We start from the raw sequence: 15,048 nt of genomic DNA on the forward strand, positions 1-15,048 counted from the left end.
TTCCACCGCTGGTGCCTTTCCTGCGCCTTCCTAACCCGCGCTACTTCAGCCTTGGCCTAGCGGGGTGCACCCTTGACTTGGCGCTCCTCCCGAACCGCCACCAATGCCGCGCTGGCGGAGTACGAGGTGGCAGCAAGGTAGAGTACCAGAGGCTCGAGGGGTCGCGGTGCCACCATCACTGGGGGCTAGTAAGGTATTTCTTGAGGTCTTGGAAGGCCCGGTCGGCCTCCGGGTTCCACTCGAACGGGCCCTTCCTCTTCATGAGCTTGAAGAATGGTAATGTGCGCTCTCCCAGTTTGGAGATGAAATGCCCTAACGCGGTCACCCGCCCAGCTAGCTTCTTCATCTCTTTGAGGGTCCGCGGCTGGCTCATGTCCTCGATAGCCTTGATCTTCTCCGGGTTCGCCTCGATCCCCCTGTGGGATACAAGGAATCCCAGCAGCTTGCCGGAGGGGACACCGAACATGCACTTCTCCAGGTTGAGCCTTAAGTTCACTTGGCGCAGGCTCTCGAAGGTCTCCTCCAAGTCTTGAATCAATGTCCTTGCCTCGCGAGACTTGACCACTATGTCATCGACGTAAGCCTCGGCGTTCCTCCCGAGCTGCCGCCCAAGAGCGATGTGCATCAACCGCTGAAAGGTCGCACCCGCGTTGCGCAGCCCGAAGGGCATGCAGGTGTAGCAGTACACCCCACATGGTGTCAGGAAGGCCATCTTCTCCACATCTTCCACCGCCATCTTGATTTGATGATATCCTGAGAACGCGTCCAGGAAGCACAACAGGTCGCACTCGGCGGTGGAGTCAACAATCCGGTCGATGCGCGGGAGTGGGAACGGGTCTTGAGGGCAATCTTTGTTAAGATTGGTGAAGTCGACGCACATCCGTCCCTTCCCGCCTTTTTTGGCACCACGACAGGGTTCGCCATCCATTCAGGGTACCGGACCTCTCGGATGGCACCAGCACTTCCAGCTTGCGTGTCTCTTGGACGATGAAGGTCTGCTTCTCAGTGGACTGTCATCTCGCTCATTGCTTCACGGGGCGGGCGTTGGGGCATACCCTTAGATGATGCTGGATCACCTCCCTTGGGACCCCTACCAGCTGATTTGGCTCCCACGCGAATATTTCCTTGTTCGCGCACAAGAACCTCACCAGAGCTTCTTCTTGTTCCTGGTCATGACCAGCTCCTATGGTAAAGGTGGCTCCTGAAGGCTCGTCCTCGCTGACCGGTACCAGCTTGGTTTCCACCTTGTCTTGGGTGAACATCTGCTTCTTCTTGGTGGGCGCGGCCTCCCTGGCCGCGGGGGCACCGGCGTCGGCGGGTTGTGCTGCTGCCATGGCCTTGAAGGCGAGCCTGAGCGCCGTCACGGCCTCCTTAGTGTCCCCCTTGATGGTGAGGACGCCCTTGCTCCCTGGCATCTTCATGAGGTTGTATGCTGGGTGAGTCACCGCCATGAACTAAGCGAGAGCTGGGTACCCAAGGATGGCATTGTGTCGGATTTCGGGTTCCGGCAGACCCTTGAGGTTCAAACACTGGGGTGCGCGCGGAGATTTCGCCTCCTACCTACCTGCGCCCCTCCGCCTCGTTAAGGTCTAAGCTATGGAAAGAATAACGCGAGGGACACGAGGTTTATACTGGTTCGGGCCACCGTTGTGGTGTAATACCCTACTCCAGTGTGTGGTGTGGTGGATTGCCTCTTGGGCTGATGATGATGAACAATACAAGGAAGAACAGTCTCGCGAGGGACTGTTCTTGGCTGGGGGGGATGAACTGCTGGGAGGAGTTCAGTCACCCTTCTCTCTCTCTCTCTAATCCTTTGATCCTTCGATCCCTCTATCCCTCTCTCCTTCTATCCTTCTCTTCTCCTCTTCTTCTCTTCTTCTCTCCTTCTCTTCTTTTTCCCCTCTCTCCCTCAGCCTGCAGGTGGCCGGTCCTATTTATAGAGGCCCTGGTCCTCTTCCCAAATATCGAGCGGGAAGGGAGCCAACAATGGCGGGCTAATTTGAAGTGGGACAGCTAGTATCAGTTATCCTGACAAAAGTAGTCTTCGCCTGCGCAAAGCTCTGGTGATGACGCCGTCTTGGGCTCCACGATGACCTCCATCTCGTAGTCCTCCTGGTCTTGGTCTCGTTGCACCATAATGGCAACCTTTGCCTGATGCCTCGGTACTCCGCGGCTGCGCTTGCCCCCTTTGAACCAAAGAGGAAAGGAGGACACTGCGCGGGCTGGCACCCGCCTGGCGCCCTTGGTCATCATGGCTTGCGTCACGGGCACCTCGTGAGGTACCCCGCCTTGGTCTCTCCGCCTCTGCGTGAGCCAGCCTGACGAGGCCGTGCCTGAGGAAGCTCCGCATCGTCCGCCCCGCGAGGCTTGGCCCCTCGCGAGGGTCTTGGGTTTGTGTTGGTGAAGATGGGCCGCGCTGGGCCCCCTTTTTGAGCCACGCCGCAGGCCGCAGGCAAGCAAGTCTGGGGACCCCCATTCCCAGAACACCGACAGTAGCCCCCGGGCCCAAGGCGCGCCCGGACTTGCCCGTGCAGCGAGGCGTAAGGGCTAGAGCGAAGCGCCGCGGGCCCTAACAGCCTGCGGCCTTGGGCGCCACGTGGCGGTTGATTGGACGTGGGCGTCTCCACTTTCCCATGGCGCCTCGGCAACTGCACGGACTGGACAAGTCCCTGCATGCAAAGTGGGTCATGATTACCTGCAATCGTGGGGGTCGGCGGTTGGCCTTCGCCGGCCATAAGTACGGAACAGCGCGCGCCCTTCCAGTCCATCCCTCCTTGCTTCTCCTTCTTCCCGATCCTTGCTTCGTCTTGCTGCGATGGCTCTGATCTGCCGGTTCTCGACGGCAGAGAAGGCAAAGGCTCCCCGAGAGGAAACAGACCCAGTCCCGCCGAAGAAACGGCTCGTCCCTCGTGGCCCGGACGAGGGGGCCCTTCAGGTGGTGTCGAGGCCTTGGTGCGAGCAGGCGCCACCAGGGTTCCCGCTTCCATTGTACGCCCACGTCGAGGGCCCTGAAGGAGCTGATGCTGACCTCCACGGGCGGCGCCGCCGTCGCCGCCGACAGGTCATGAAGGTGTGGGTCGTCCCCCCTGGGGTCCACACCGAGGGCTCCTCCCGAGAGTTCGTGCTCCACGTCGCCATTCCTCTTTAGTCTTGGATCCGCCTTCCTCCCTTCTTCGCCTCCATCATCCCACAGGGGGAGCCCCTGGAGCTCTGGCTGCAGCACGCCGGCTGCAGCACCCTCGCGACCGAGGCAGAGGTCGCGGTCGTTGCCCCGGGCGAGGTCTTCATGACTCGGGGCTGGAGAGAGATCGCCCGGGTTTGCAGGATAAGGGGCGTCTTCGTGGTCCACTTGGATTACGACGGTGCTTCGGTGATGCTCTTCAAGGTCTTCGATGCGAGCGGGCGCCGGCTGGAGTGGTGCCCCGGGAGAGGTGGCCGGGGCCCTGCCGCGACGAGGACTGGGCCCGCCAACCGCTCCCTTGGCGGCTCCTCGGGCGGTGGGGGCGTCGGAGGTTCCAGCGACTCCGGTGAGCTCTTCGTGACTCAGGAGACGAGCGACGACAGCTACGAGCCCCCGAGCCGACGCCGCTCCTGGAGCAGGGCGGGCTCGTCAGGACGCCGCCGACTCTGATCTGGATGGGGTTGGCGTCGGTGCTTGACGGCCCACTGTTGATGATGGCGTCTTTTGCAGGGACGCGCGTAGCTTGTGTCCCTTTAGGATCTGTTCCCTGCGAGGAATCAAAAACGCGTCCCGTGGGGGCTTGTAAGGTGCCTGTGATCCTGTTTTGTTAATATAACCCTTGTCATAGAATTGTGCGAGTTGCTCATTCCGTCTTAGTTCAGTCCCCCCTTTCGAACCTCACGAGGGCTTGGTGCTCTGCGCCGACAGGTCCCAGTCCCAAGGCGGCTTCAGCCGTCACTGGTATGCCAGGTCGCGATGACGTGGTCAAGGCCAGGAGGTGAGCAACCCGGAGTCCGGTAAGAGCCACTGAGTTGCGATGCTCAGGAGGTCCCCTTTGGCGCCCAAGCAGCCGTCGTTTGGTGAGAAAGGAGAGCGACGTCGCTAACACGGGATAGCATTAGGTGCGGGGATGGTGCCACGGTAGCTGGCGCTTCCGGGTGATGACTTATCTCGAGAATTAGGGGCCGCTCTCTGGTGTGTCGCCGGGTCCGTGCATCGGCAGGCGCGAGGTTGCTCGGTGAGGTCCTCGTGTGTCTCTCCCCTCTCGCCTTTGCTCCCCTTTCTGCTCTACGTCCTTGGGTCCCGGCCCTCGAGTGAGTCTCAGCCGTCTCTGGTATGCCAGGTCGCGATGCCGTGGTCAAGGCCAGAGGGTGAGGGCTGGAGAGCCAGTAGGAGCCCTGAGTCGCGATGCTCAGGCACCCCCCCTTTAACGTGCAAGAGGTTCGCGCGGACAAGAGCGAAGGAGACACCGCAAGGGCCTCGCCTGACGCAGCTCCTTCAGGAGGTCCTGCAGGTCCATCATAGAAAAAAACAAGGGGTTGCCATGACAATTGACAGTCAGCCATTGGTTGCTTCCGAGGGGTAGCGAGGCACTGAAGGCATGACGAGGTGACGCTATGCGAGGCTGCCGCGGCCAGAGCTCAGCCATCCAGGTTTGTCGGCGTTGCAGGGACGGACCCATGCGCAAGTGTCGTGCCGTTTGGGAGCAGCTCCGTTAGTTGGCGTCAGCTGAGCAGGCAACTAGGTAAAACACATTAGCCGCGAAGGAGTGGATTCGTTCAAATAGATGCTGGGAAGGCGAACAACACTGGGTCAGGCCCGAGCGACTTGGGGGGTCATGCAAGCCGAGGGGTGCCCCCAACAAGGTAAGCTAACAACATAAAATAAAAAAGGGATACACACCACAGGGACGGACCCACGTGGCCTGGGAATAATGCAGCCCTGGGGGGCGCTCCCAGCTGGAAATGAAACTCGAAAGATGTCACCTGATGATGTTGAGGACGAAGGAGCGTTGGTGTAGCAGGCTCGGTGGGCTGCGGGAGCCGATCCTCACGAGCCCCCAGGCCCAGGGGCCTCGGGAGGCTCCGGAGGCGCTGGCGGCTCCTCGCGAGCCATCTCCATCCCTGCCAGGGCTGCGGAACGCCTGGCCTCTCGTGCCTCCGTGATGCCCCTCATGAGGCGCTGGTACGTGTCAGCCGCGTTCGGCAAGCTGTAAGGCATGCAAACGTAGCTGTGGGTGGGCCTCCGCAGCGCCCCACTCGCGAGGGCCAGAGGCGCTCCAGAGAGGCGACTCGGTTGAGTCCTGGTATGTCGATGCAGATGCGCAGCCCACCATCCTCGCCTGGATGGGGAGCCACTGCTGGTAGGCGGCGGCCGCCTTTCATGACTCTTGACTCCTGTAGCTCCTGAATGGCCTTGCTGACGAACTCCTGAGGGTCTGGGTCTCCTTGCCTTGCTCCTTCTTGAGGGAAACGTGCTTCGAAACACGCCTCCATGTGGTACCCAAGCACCTCCCTCGTGACCCTAGCTAGGTCGGTGGCCCTCCAGGGGAGAACCCCCGAGCCCTGCCCGAGGAGGGCGCCGGGCGCGCTTTCCTTTGCGATGGAAGGAGGTTCCCCCTGGGCAGGCACGGGCCCAGAGGGGCCTGCCTCCTGAGTGGTCGGGCCGGACGATGTCTTCTTCTTCTGAGGGGCGGTCTCGGGAGGCCTCCTGCTTCCGCGATCCGGGTCTTCCAGTGATGCGGCCTGAAAGGCTCGTTCCAAGGAACACACCACGTCCTTCTCTTCACAGGGCACCGTGATGACTCCGCCACTTCCTGGCATCTTGAGGACATTGTAGCCATGGTGAGTTACGGCCATGAACATGGCCAGCGCTGGGTATCCAAGGATGACGTTGTACGGCAGGCGAATGTGAGGGACGTCGAAGTCGATGAGCTCGGTGCGGTAGTTGTCGCGTGCCCCGAAGGTGACAGGGAGGCGGACCTGCCCAATCGGGACCGTGGAGCCGTCGGTGATACCGGAGAAAGGCTTGGTTGGCTGAAGCTGGCTCTAGGGCACTTGGAGGTTGTTGAATGTTTCCACGGACAGGACGTTGAGCCCTGCCCCGCCATCGATGAGGGTCTTGGTGACCACCACGTTGATGACGATTGGGGAACAAAGCATCGGGAGGACTCTGGCTGTAGCCGCACACTTGAGCTGATCTGCTGAGCTGAACGTGATGGCGCACGCCGACCACCTGAGAGGGCGCGTGGCTTCGAGCCTGGGGTGGACTGCGTTCACTTCGTGGGCGAACTGCTTGATGATGCGCTGAGAGGCTGGGGCTTGTGCCCCGCCCAGGATGCAGGCGATCGCGCGCGGCTCCTGAAAGCCCCCAGCCCCCTCATCCTGGTGGCGGTCCTCGTTTCTCCTTGGCTGCGGCGGCAACGGTGGGAGGCCTGCGTTGCCTTGTGGGCGATCCTCGCGAGGCTGATCCCTCCAGCCTCCCTCGCGAGGCGGGTCTTGCCAGCGATCCTCGCGAGGTTGATCGTGCCACCCTTGGCACGGGACATAGTCTTCCCAGCGTCCTGCGTTCCTTCCTCCTCCTCGACCGTAGCCCTGGTCACCACGGTCAGGGCGACGGCCGATCCTTCCTTCTCGCACGGCTCGGAGCTCTTGACATTCGTTGGTGTTGTGGGTGTGGAGGTCGTGGTACACACAGTACCGGCTGCCCTTGGAAGGTTCGGGCTGATCTCTGCCCCGCTTGGTGTCTGGTTCTGCCGCGAGCACGGCAGCCCCCTTGCGTTTCACATACTTGGCCTTGGGCTTCTTCTCTTCTGGGTCTACGGCAGGCAGCTCGAGGAGGGAGAGACGCCCTTCCTCGGTGATGGCGCACTTGGTTGCCAGGTTGAACAGCTCCAAGGAAGTGCACAGGTCTTCATGCATCGCCAGCTCCTCCTTCATCTTGACGTCATGCACGCCGTCGGAGAAGGCCGAGATGATGGCCTCCTCGGTCACCTTGGGAATCTTGAGGCATGCGTTGTTGAAGCGCTGGATGTACTTCTGCAGGGTCTCCCCGGGCTGTTGCTTGATGCGGCGCATGTCGCTCACTGTGGGTGGCCGGTCGCGAGTGCCTTGGAAGTTGGCGATGAAGCGGGTGCGCATCTCATCCCAGGAGGAGATTGTGCCTGGAGCCAGGTTCAGGAGCCAGGTGCGGGCCACGTCCTTGAGCGCCATGGGAACCAGTTCGCCATGACCTTCTCGTCTCCGTTGGCAGCTTCGATGCCCTGCTCGTAGAGCTGGAGGAACTCCGCAGGGTCAGCCGTGCCGTCGTAGCGAGGAGGCAAGTCTGGCTTGAACTTGCCGGGCCACACGACGCTGCGTAGCTCGGCGGTGAAGGCGCGGCAGCCTGCTGTGGCCATGGGAAGCCTTGGATGACGGGGAGCTTGGTCTTGCATGTCCCCACGCGCTGCAGCTGGTAGCAGCGTGGGGTCTTGACGCGCGGGAGCAGGAGCATGGTCGCGACGTGCTGGAGCAGGGAGCGCCCGGGCAGCTTCTTGCGGGCGAGGGACTTCTTGACAGCTCTGCTCTTGCCGCGCTGGCACCTGACGGAGCGGGTTCTGCCCAGGGGCCACGCACCTTGGAGCCATGGCGCCTTCCTGAGGAGGACGCGGCCAGGGCGCCGCCGGAGCTTCATCGCCCGCGCGGGGCGGGGTGCGGTACAGCGGAACGGACGGCGCAGGAGATCCCCCTGCGGCGTGGACGAGCTTGGCGACGTGGTCGAGCCATTCTTCGTAGACGTCGTCGACGGGACGGTAGCGCAGCAGCTCGTTTGCCGCGATGAGTGCAGCCTGAGCCTCCATGGGTGCGCGGAACGCGCGGGACAAAGAACCAGCTGGGGTGAGCGAGGGAGTTGCGGTGCGGCCGTCTTGCCGCACGGACGGATGCTAGGACGATGCTTGCTGCTCGTCCCCCGCTAGGCCGGTGGCAGCGTTGACGGCAGGTGACGGGGAACAATGAGGACGCCCGCCGACAGGGGCCGTCTGGGCGACGCGGGAAGCGAGTGCGGCCCGGCGCTCGGCGCGGGCCCGACAAGCGTCAGACATGGGCGTGATGGTCGGAGGAGAACGGGGTGGTGGAAGACAATTCTAGGCGCTCCCCTACCTGGCGCGCCAAATGTAGGATTTCGGGTTCCGGCAGACCCTTGAGGTTCGAACACTGGGGTGCGCGCGGAGATTTCGCCTCCTACCTACCTGCGCCCCTCCGCCTCGTTAAGGTCTAAGCTATGGAAAGAATAACGCGAGGGACACGAGGTTTATACTGGTTCGGGCCACCGTTGTGGTGTAATACCCTACTCCAGTGTGTGGTGTGGTGGATTGCCTCTTGGGCTAATGATGATGAACAATACAAGGAAGAACAGCCTCGCAAGGGTCTGTTCTTGGCTGGGGGGGATGAACTGCTAGGAGGAGTTCAGTCACCCTTCTCTCTCTCTCTCTCTCTCTGATCCTTTGAATCTTCGATCCCTCTATCCCTCTCCTTCTATCCTTCTCTTCTCCTCTTCTTCTCTTCTTCCCTCCTTCTCTTCTTTTTCCCCTCTCTCCCTCACCCTGCGGGTGGCCAGTCCTATTTATAGAGGCCCTGGTCCTCTTCCCAAATATCGAGCAAGAAGGGAGCCAACAATGGCGGGCTAATTTGAAGGGGGACAGCTAGTATCAGTTATCCTGACAAAAGTAGTCTTCGCCTGCGCAAAGCTCTGGTGATGACGCCGTCTTGGGCTCCACGATGACCTCCGTCTCGTAGTCCTCCTGGTCTTGGTCTCGTTGCACCGTAATGGCAACCTTTGCCTGATGCCTCGGTACTCCGCGGCCGCGCTTGCCCCTTTCTACCAAAGAGGAAAGGAGGACACTGCGCGGGCTGGCACCCGCCTGGCGCCCTTGGTCGTCATGGCTTGCGTCACGGGCACCTCGTCAGGTACCCCGCCTTGGTCTCTCCGCCTCCTCGTGAGCCAGCCTGACGAGGCCGTGCCTGAGGAAGCTCCGCGTCGACCGCCCCGCGAGGCTTGGCCCCTCGCGAGGGTCTTGGGTTTGTGTTGGTGAAGATGGGCCGCGCTGGGGCCCCTTTTTGAGCCACGCCGCAGGCCGCAGGCAGGCAAGTCTGGGGACCCCCGTTCCCAGAATGCCGACACATTGTATGGGAGGCCGATGCGAGCGATGTCGAAGTCCACCAGCTCAGTGCGGTAGTTGTCTCGTGTGCCGAAGGTGACAGGGAGGCGGATCTGTCCCAGGGAGTAGGCAGCTCCACCACCCACTCCTGAGAAGGGCTTACTGAGGCTGAGCCGCTCGAGTGGCACGTGGAGAAGGCTGAAGGCTTCCACAGAAAGCAAGTTGAGGCCGGCACCACCGTCGATGAGGGTCTTGGTGACGGCCACATTGCAGATGGTGGGCGTGCAGAGCATCGGAAGCACTCCGGACCTGGTAGTGGAGTCGGGGTGGTCTTCTGAGCCAAAGGTAAGGTCGGCCTCTGATACGTCTCCGTCGTATCTACTTTTCCAAACACTTTTGCCCTTGTTTTGGACTCTAACTTGTATGATTTGAATGGAACTAACCCGGACTGACGCTGTTTTCAGCAGAATTGCCATGATGTTGTTTTATGTGCAGAAAACAAAAGTTCTCAGAATGACCTGAAACTCCACGGAATATCTTACAATAAATAATAAAAAATCCTCGCCAAAGATGAAGACCAGGGGGCCCACACCCTTGCCACGAGGGTGGCCCCCCCTAGGGCGTGCCCCCCTACCTCATGGGCCCCCTGGAGACCCCCCAACTCCAACTCCAACTCTATATAACTGCTTTCAGGGAGAAAAAAATAAGGAAGAAGAAATCATTGCGTTTTACGATACGGAGCCGCCACCAAGCCCTAAAACCTCTCGGGAGGGCTGATCTGGAGTCCGTTCGGGGCTCCGGAGAGGGGGATTCATCGCCGTCATCATCATCAACCATCCTCCATCACCAATTTCATGATGCTCACCGCCGTGCGTGAGTAATTCCATCGTAGGCTTGCTGGACGGTGATGGGTTGGATGAGATTTATCATGTAATCGAGTTAGTTTTGTTAGGGTTTGATCCCTAGTATCCACTATATTCTGAGATTGATGTTGCTATGACTTTGCTATGCTTAATGCTTGTCACTAGGGCCCGAGTGCCATGATTTCAGATCTGAACTTATTATTTTTTCATCAATATATGAGAGTTCTAGATCCTATCTTGCAAGTCTATAGTCACCTATTATGTGTTATGATCCGTTAACCCCGAAGTGACAATAATCGGGATACTTACCGGTGATGACCGTAGTTTGAGGAGTTCATGTATTCACTATGTGCTAATGCTTTGTTCCGGTTCTCTATTAAAAGGAGGCCTTAATTTCCCTTAGTTTCCATTAGGACACCGCTGCCACGGGAGGGTAGGACAAAAGATGTCATGCAAGTTCTTTTCCATAAGCACGTATGACTATATTCGGAATACATGCCTACATTACATTGATGAATTGGAGCTAGTTCTGTGTCACCCTATGTTATGATTGTTACATGATGAACCACATCCCGCATAATTATCCATCATTGATCCAATGCCTACGAGCTTTCCATATACTGGTTTACGCTTATTTACTTTCCCGTTGCTATTGTTACAATCACTACAAAATACCAAAAATATTACTTTGTTTTCGTTACTCTTTTGTTACCGTTACCATCACTATCATATTACTTTGCTACTAAACACTCTACTGCAGATACTAAGTTTCCAGGTGTGGTTGAATTGACAACTCAGCTGCTAATACTTGACAATATTCTTTGGCTCCCCTTGTGTCGAATCAATAAATTTGGGTTGAATACTCTACCCTCAAAAGCTGTTGCGATCCCCTATACTTGTGAGTTATCAAGACTAATTTCTGGCGCCGTTGCCGGGGAGCATAGCTCTATTCTTTGAGTCACTTGGGATTTATATCTTCTAGACACTATGAAGAATTTGAAAGACGCTGATACGTCTCCAACGTTCTATAATTTTTGATTGCTCCATGCTATATTATCTACTGTTTTGAATGTTTATGGGCTTTATTACACACTTTTATATCATTTTTGGGACTAGCCTATTAACCCAGAGCCCAGTGCCAGTTTCTGTTTTTACCCAGAGTCCAATTGAACTGAAACTTCAAGAACTCATTTTTGGAAGGAAAGAAGCCCAGAAGACTTGGAGTGCACGTCGGGGGATCTGCGAGGAGGTCACGAGGCAGGGGGCGCGCCCACCCCCCTAGGCACGCCCTCCACCCTCGTGAGCCCCTCGTGCCCCCCCTGACGTACTTCTTCCGCCTATATATCTCCATATACCCTAAAAACATCCGGGAGCACAGTAGATCGGGAGTTCCACCGCCAGAAGCCTCCGTAGCCACCGAAAGCCAATCTAGACACGTTCCGGCACCCTGCCGGAGGGGCAATCCCTCTCCGGTGGCCATCTTCATCATCCCGATGCTCTCCTAACGAGGAGGGAGTAGTTCTCCCTCGGGGCTGAGGGTATGTACCAGTAGCTATGTGTTTGATCTCTCTCTCTCTCGTGTTCTTGAGGTGATACGATCTTGATGTATCGCGAGCTTTGCTATTATAGCTGGATCCTATGATGTTTTCTCTCCCCCTCTACTCTCTTGTAATGAATTGAGTTTCCCCTTTGAAGTTATCTTATCGGATTGAGTCTTTAAAGATTTGAGAACACTTGATGTATGTCTTGCCGTGGATATCTGTGGTGACAATGGGATATCACGTGATTCACTTGATGTATGTTTTGGTGACCAACTTGCAGGTTCCGCCTATGAACCTATGCATAGCGGTTGGCACACGTTTTCGTCGTGATTCTCCGGTAGAACTTTGGGGCACTCTTTGAGGTCCTTTGTGTTGGTTGAATAGATGAATCTAAGATTGTGTGGGTCATGAAAAGAATGCTTTAGGTGCTGGTTATATTTTTGAATTCATTCATGATGCTACTGAAAATTATTATGAGCGAGGAATATATGCTTGTAGGAATTGCAATAATATCAAGTTTCCTCTCTATGTGCTTAAAATTTTGAAGTTATGCTTGTTTTACCTACCTATGCAAGTTGATTCTTGTTCCCATAAGTTGTTTGCTCAAAAAATCCCTATGCATAGGAAGTATGTTAGACTTAAATGTGCTAGTCATATTCTTCATGATGCTCTCTTTATGTTTCAATTCTTATCCTTTATGTGAGCATCATTGAAATCATCATGCCTAGCTAGGGGCATTAATCGATAGCGCTTGTTGGGAGGCAACCCAATTTTTTTAGTTCCTTGTGTTTTTGTTCCTGTTTAGTAATAAATAATTCATCTAGCCTCTGTTTAGATGTGGTTTTATGTTTTAATTAGTGTTTGTGCCAAGTAGAACCTTTGGGAAGACTTGGGGGAAGTCTTTGTGATCATGTTGTAAAAAAACAGAAACTTTAGCGCTCACGAGAGTTGCTGCCATTTTTATTTGGAGAGTGATATTTAGTTAACTCTTTTTGAAGATGATTAATAGATAAATTCCTCAGGTCCAGCAATTTATTTGAGAATTTTATGAGTTCCATAAGTATACGTTTGATTCAGATTACTACAGACTGTTCTGTTTTTGACAGATTCTATTTTTCGTGTGTTGTTTGCTTATTTTGATGAATCTATGGCTAGTAAAATAGTTTATAAACCGTAGAGAAGTTAGAATACAGTAGGTTTAACACAAATATAAATAAAGAATGAGTTCATTACAGTACCTTGGAGTGGTGATTTATTTTCTTATACTAACGGAGCTTACGAGTTTTCTGTTAAGTTTTGTGTTGTGAATTTTTCAAGTTTTGGGTAAGGATTCGATGGACTATGGAATAAGGAGTGGCAAGAGCCTAAGCTTGGGGATGCCCAAGGCACCCCAAGGTAATATTCAAGGATAGCCAAGAGCCTAAGCTTGGGGATGCCCCGGAAGGCATCCCCTCTTTCATCTTCGTTCATCGGTAACTTTACTTGGAGCTATATTTTTATTCACCACATGATATGTGTTTTGCTTGGAGCGTCATTTTATTTTATTTAGTTTTGCTTGCTGTTTGAATAAAATACCAAGATCTGAAATTATTAAATGTTAGAGAATCTTCACATAGTTGCATAATTATTCAACTACTCATTGATCTTCACTTATATCTTTCGGAGTAGTTTGTCATTTGCTCTAGTGCTTCACTTATATCTTTTAGAGCACGGTGGTGGATTTGTTTGATAGAAACTAGTGAACTCTCATTCTTCACTTATATTATTTTGAGAGTCTTAAATAGCATGGTAATTTGCTTAAAATCCTAATATGCTAGGTATCCAAGAATAGTAAAAACTTTCTTACGAGTGTGTTGAATACTAAGAGAAGTTTGATGCTTGATGATTGTTTTGAGATATAGAGGTAATAATATCAAAGGCGTGCTAGTTGAGTAGTTGTGAATTTGAGAAATGCTTGTGTTTAAGTTTTCAAGTCCCGTAGCATGCACGTATGGTAAACGTTGTGTAACAAATTTGAAACATGAGGTGTTATTTGATTGTCCTCCTTATGAGTGGTGGTCGGGGACGAGCGATGGTCTTTTCCTACCAATCTATCCCCCTAGGAGCATGCGCGTAGTGCCGAGGTTTTTGATGACTTGTAGATTTTTGCAATAAGTATGTGAGTTCTTTATGACTAATGTTGAGCCATGGATTATACGCACTCTCACCCTTCCATCCTTGCTAGCCTCTTCGGTACCGTGCATTGCCCTTTCTCACATTGAGAGTTGGTGCAAACTTCGCCGGTGCATCCAAACCCCGTGATATGATACGCTCTTTCACACATAAACCTCCTTATATCTTCCTCAAAACAGCCACCATACCTACCTATTATGGCATTTCCATAGCCATTCCGAGATATATTGCCATGCAACTTTCCACCATCCAGTTTATCATGACACATTCATCATTGTCATATTGCTTAGCATGATCATGTAGTTGACATAGTATTTGTGGCAAAGCCATCGTTCATAATTTTTTCATACTTGTCACTCTTGATTCATTGCATATTTCGCTACACCACCGGAGGCATCCATATAGAGTCATACTTTGTTCTAGTATCGAGTTGTAATCATTGAGTTATAAATAAATAGAAGTGTGATGATCATCATTCAATAGAGCATTGTCCCAAAAAAAGACAAAGGCCAAAGAAAAAAAGAAGGCCCCAAAAAAAGAGAAAATAAATAAAAATGGGCAATGCTACTATCCTTGTTTTCCACACTTGTGCTTCAAAGTAGCACCATGTTCTTCATATAGAGAGTCTCTTGATTTATCACTTTCATATACTAGTGGGAATTTTCATTATATAACTTGGCTTGTATATTCCAACAATGGGCCTCCTCAAGTGCCCTAGGTCTTCGTGAGCAAGCAAGTTGGATGCACACCCACTTAGTTTCTTTTGTTGAGATTTCATACGTTTATAGCTCTAGTGCATCCGTTGCATGGAGATCCCTACTCCTTGCATTAACATCAATCGGTGGGCATCTCCATAGCCCATTGATTAGCCTCGTTGATGTGAGACTTTCTCCTTTTTTTTCTTCTCCACATAACCCCCTCATTATATTCTATTCCACCCATAGTGCTATGTCCATGGCTCGTGCTCATATATTGCGTGAAAGTTTATAGGTTTGAGATTACTAATGTATGAAACAATTGCTTGGCTTGTCATCGGGGTTGTGCATGATGAGAGCATTCTGATGTGACGAAAATGAAACATGACTAAACTATATGATTTTGTAGGGATGAACTTTCTTTGGCCATGTTATTTTGAGAAGACACAATTGCTTAGTTAGTATGCTTGAAGTATTATCATTTTTATGTCAATATGAACTTTTGTCTTGAATCTTTAGGATCTGAATATTCATACCACAATTAAGAAGAATTACATTGAAATTATGCCAAGTAGCACTCCGCATCAAAAATTCTGTTTTTATCATTTACCTACTCAAGGACGAGCAGGAATTAAGCCTGGGGATGCTGATACTTCTCCAACGTATCTATAATTTTTGA

Source organism: Triticum urartu, chromosome 3A (genome assembly GCF_056163025.1).
Source record: "Triticum urartu cultivar PI428250 chromosome 3A, HENAU_Tu73, whole genome shotgun sequence".
Taxonomy (NCBI): Eukaryota; Viridiplantae; Streptophyta; class Magnoliopsida; order Poales; family Poaceae; genus Triticum; species Triticum urartu.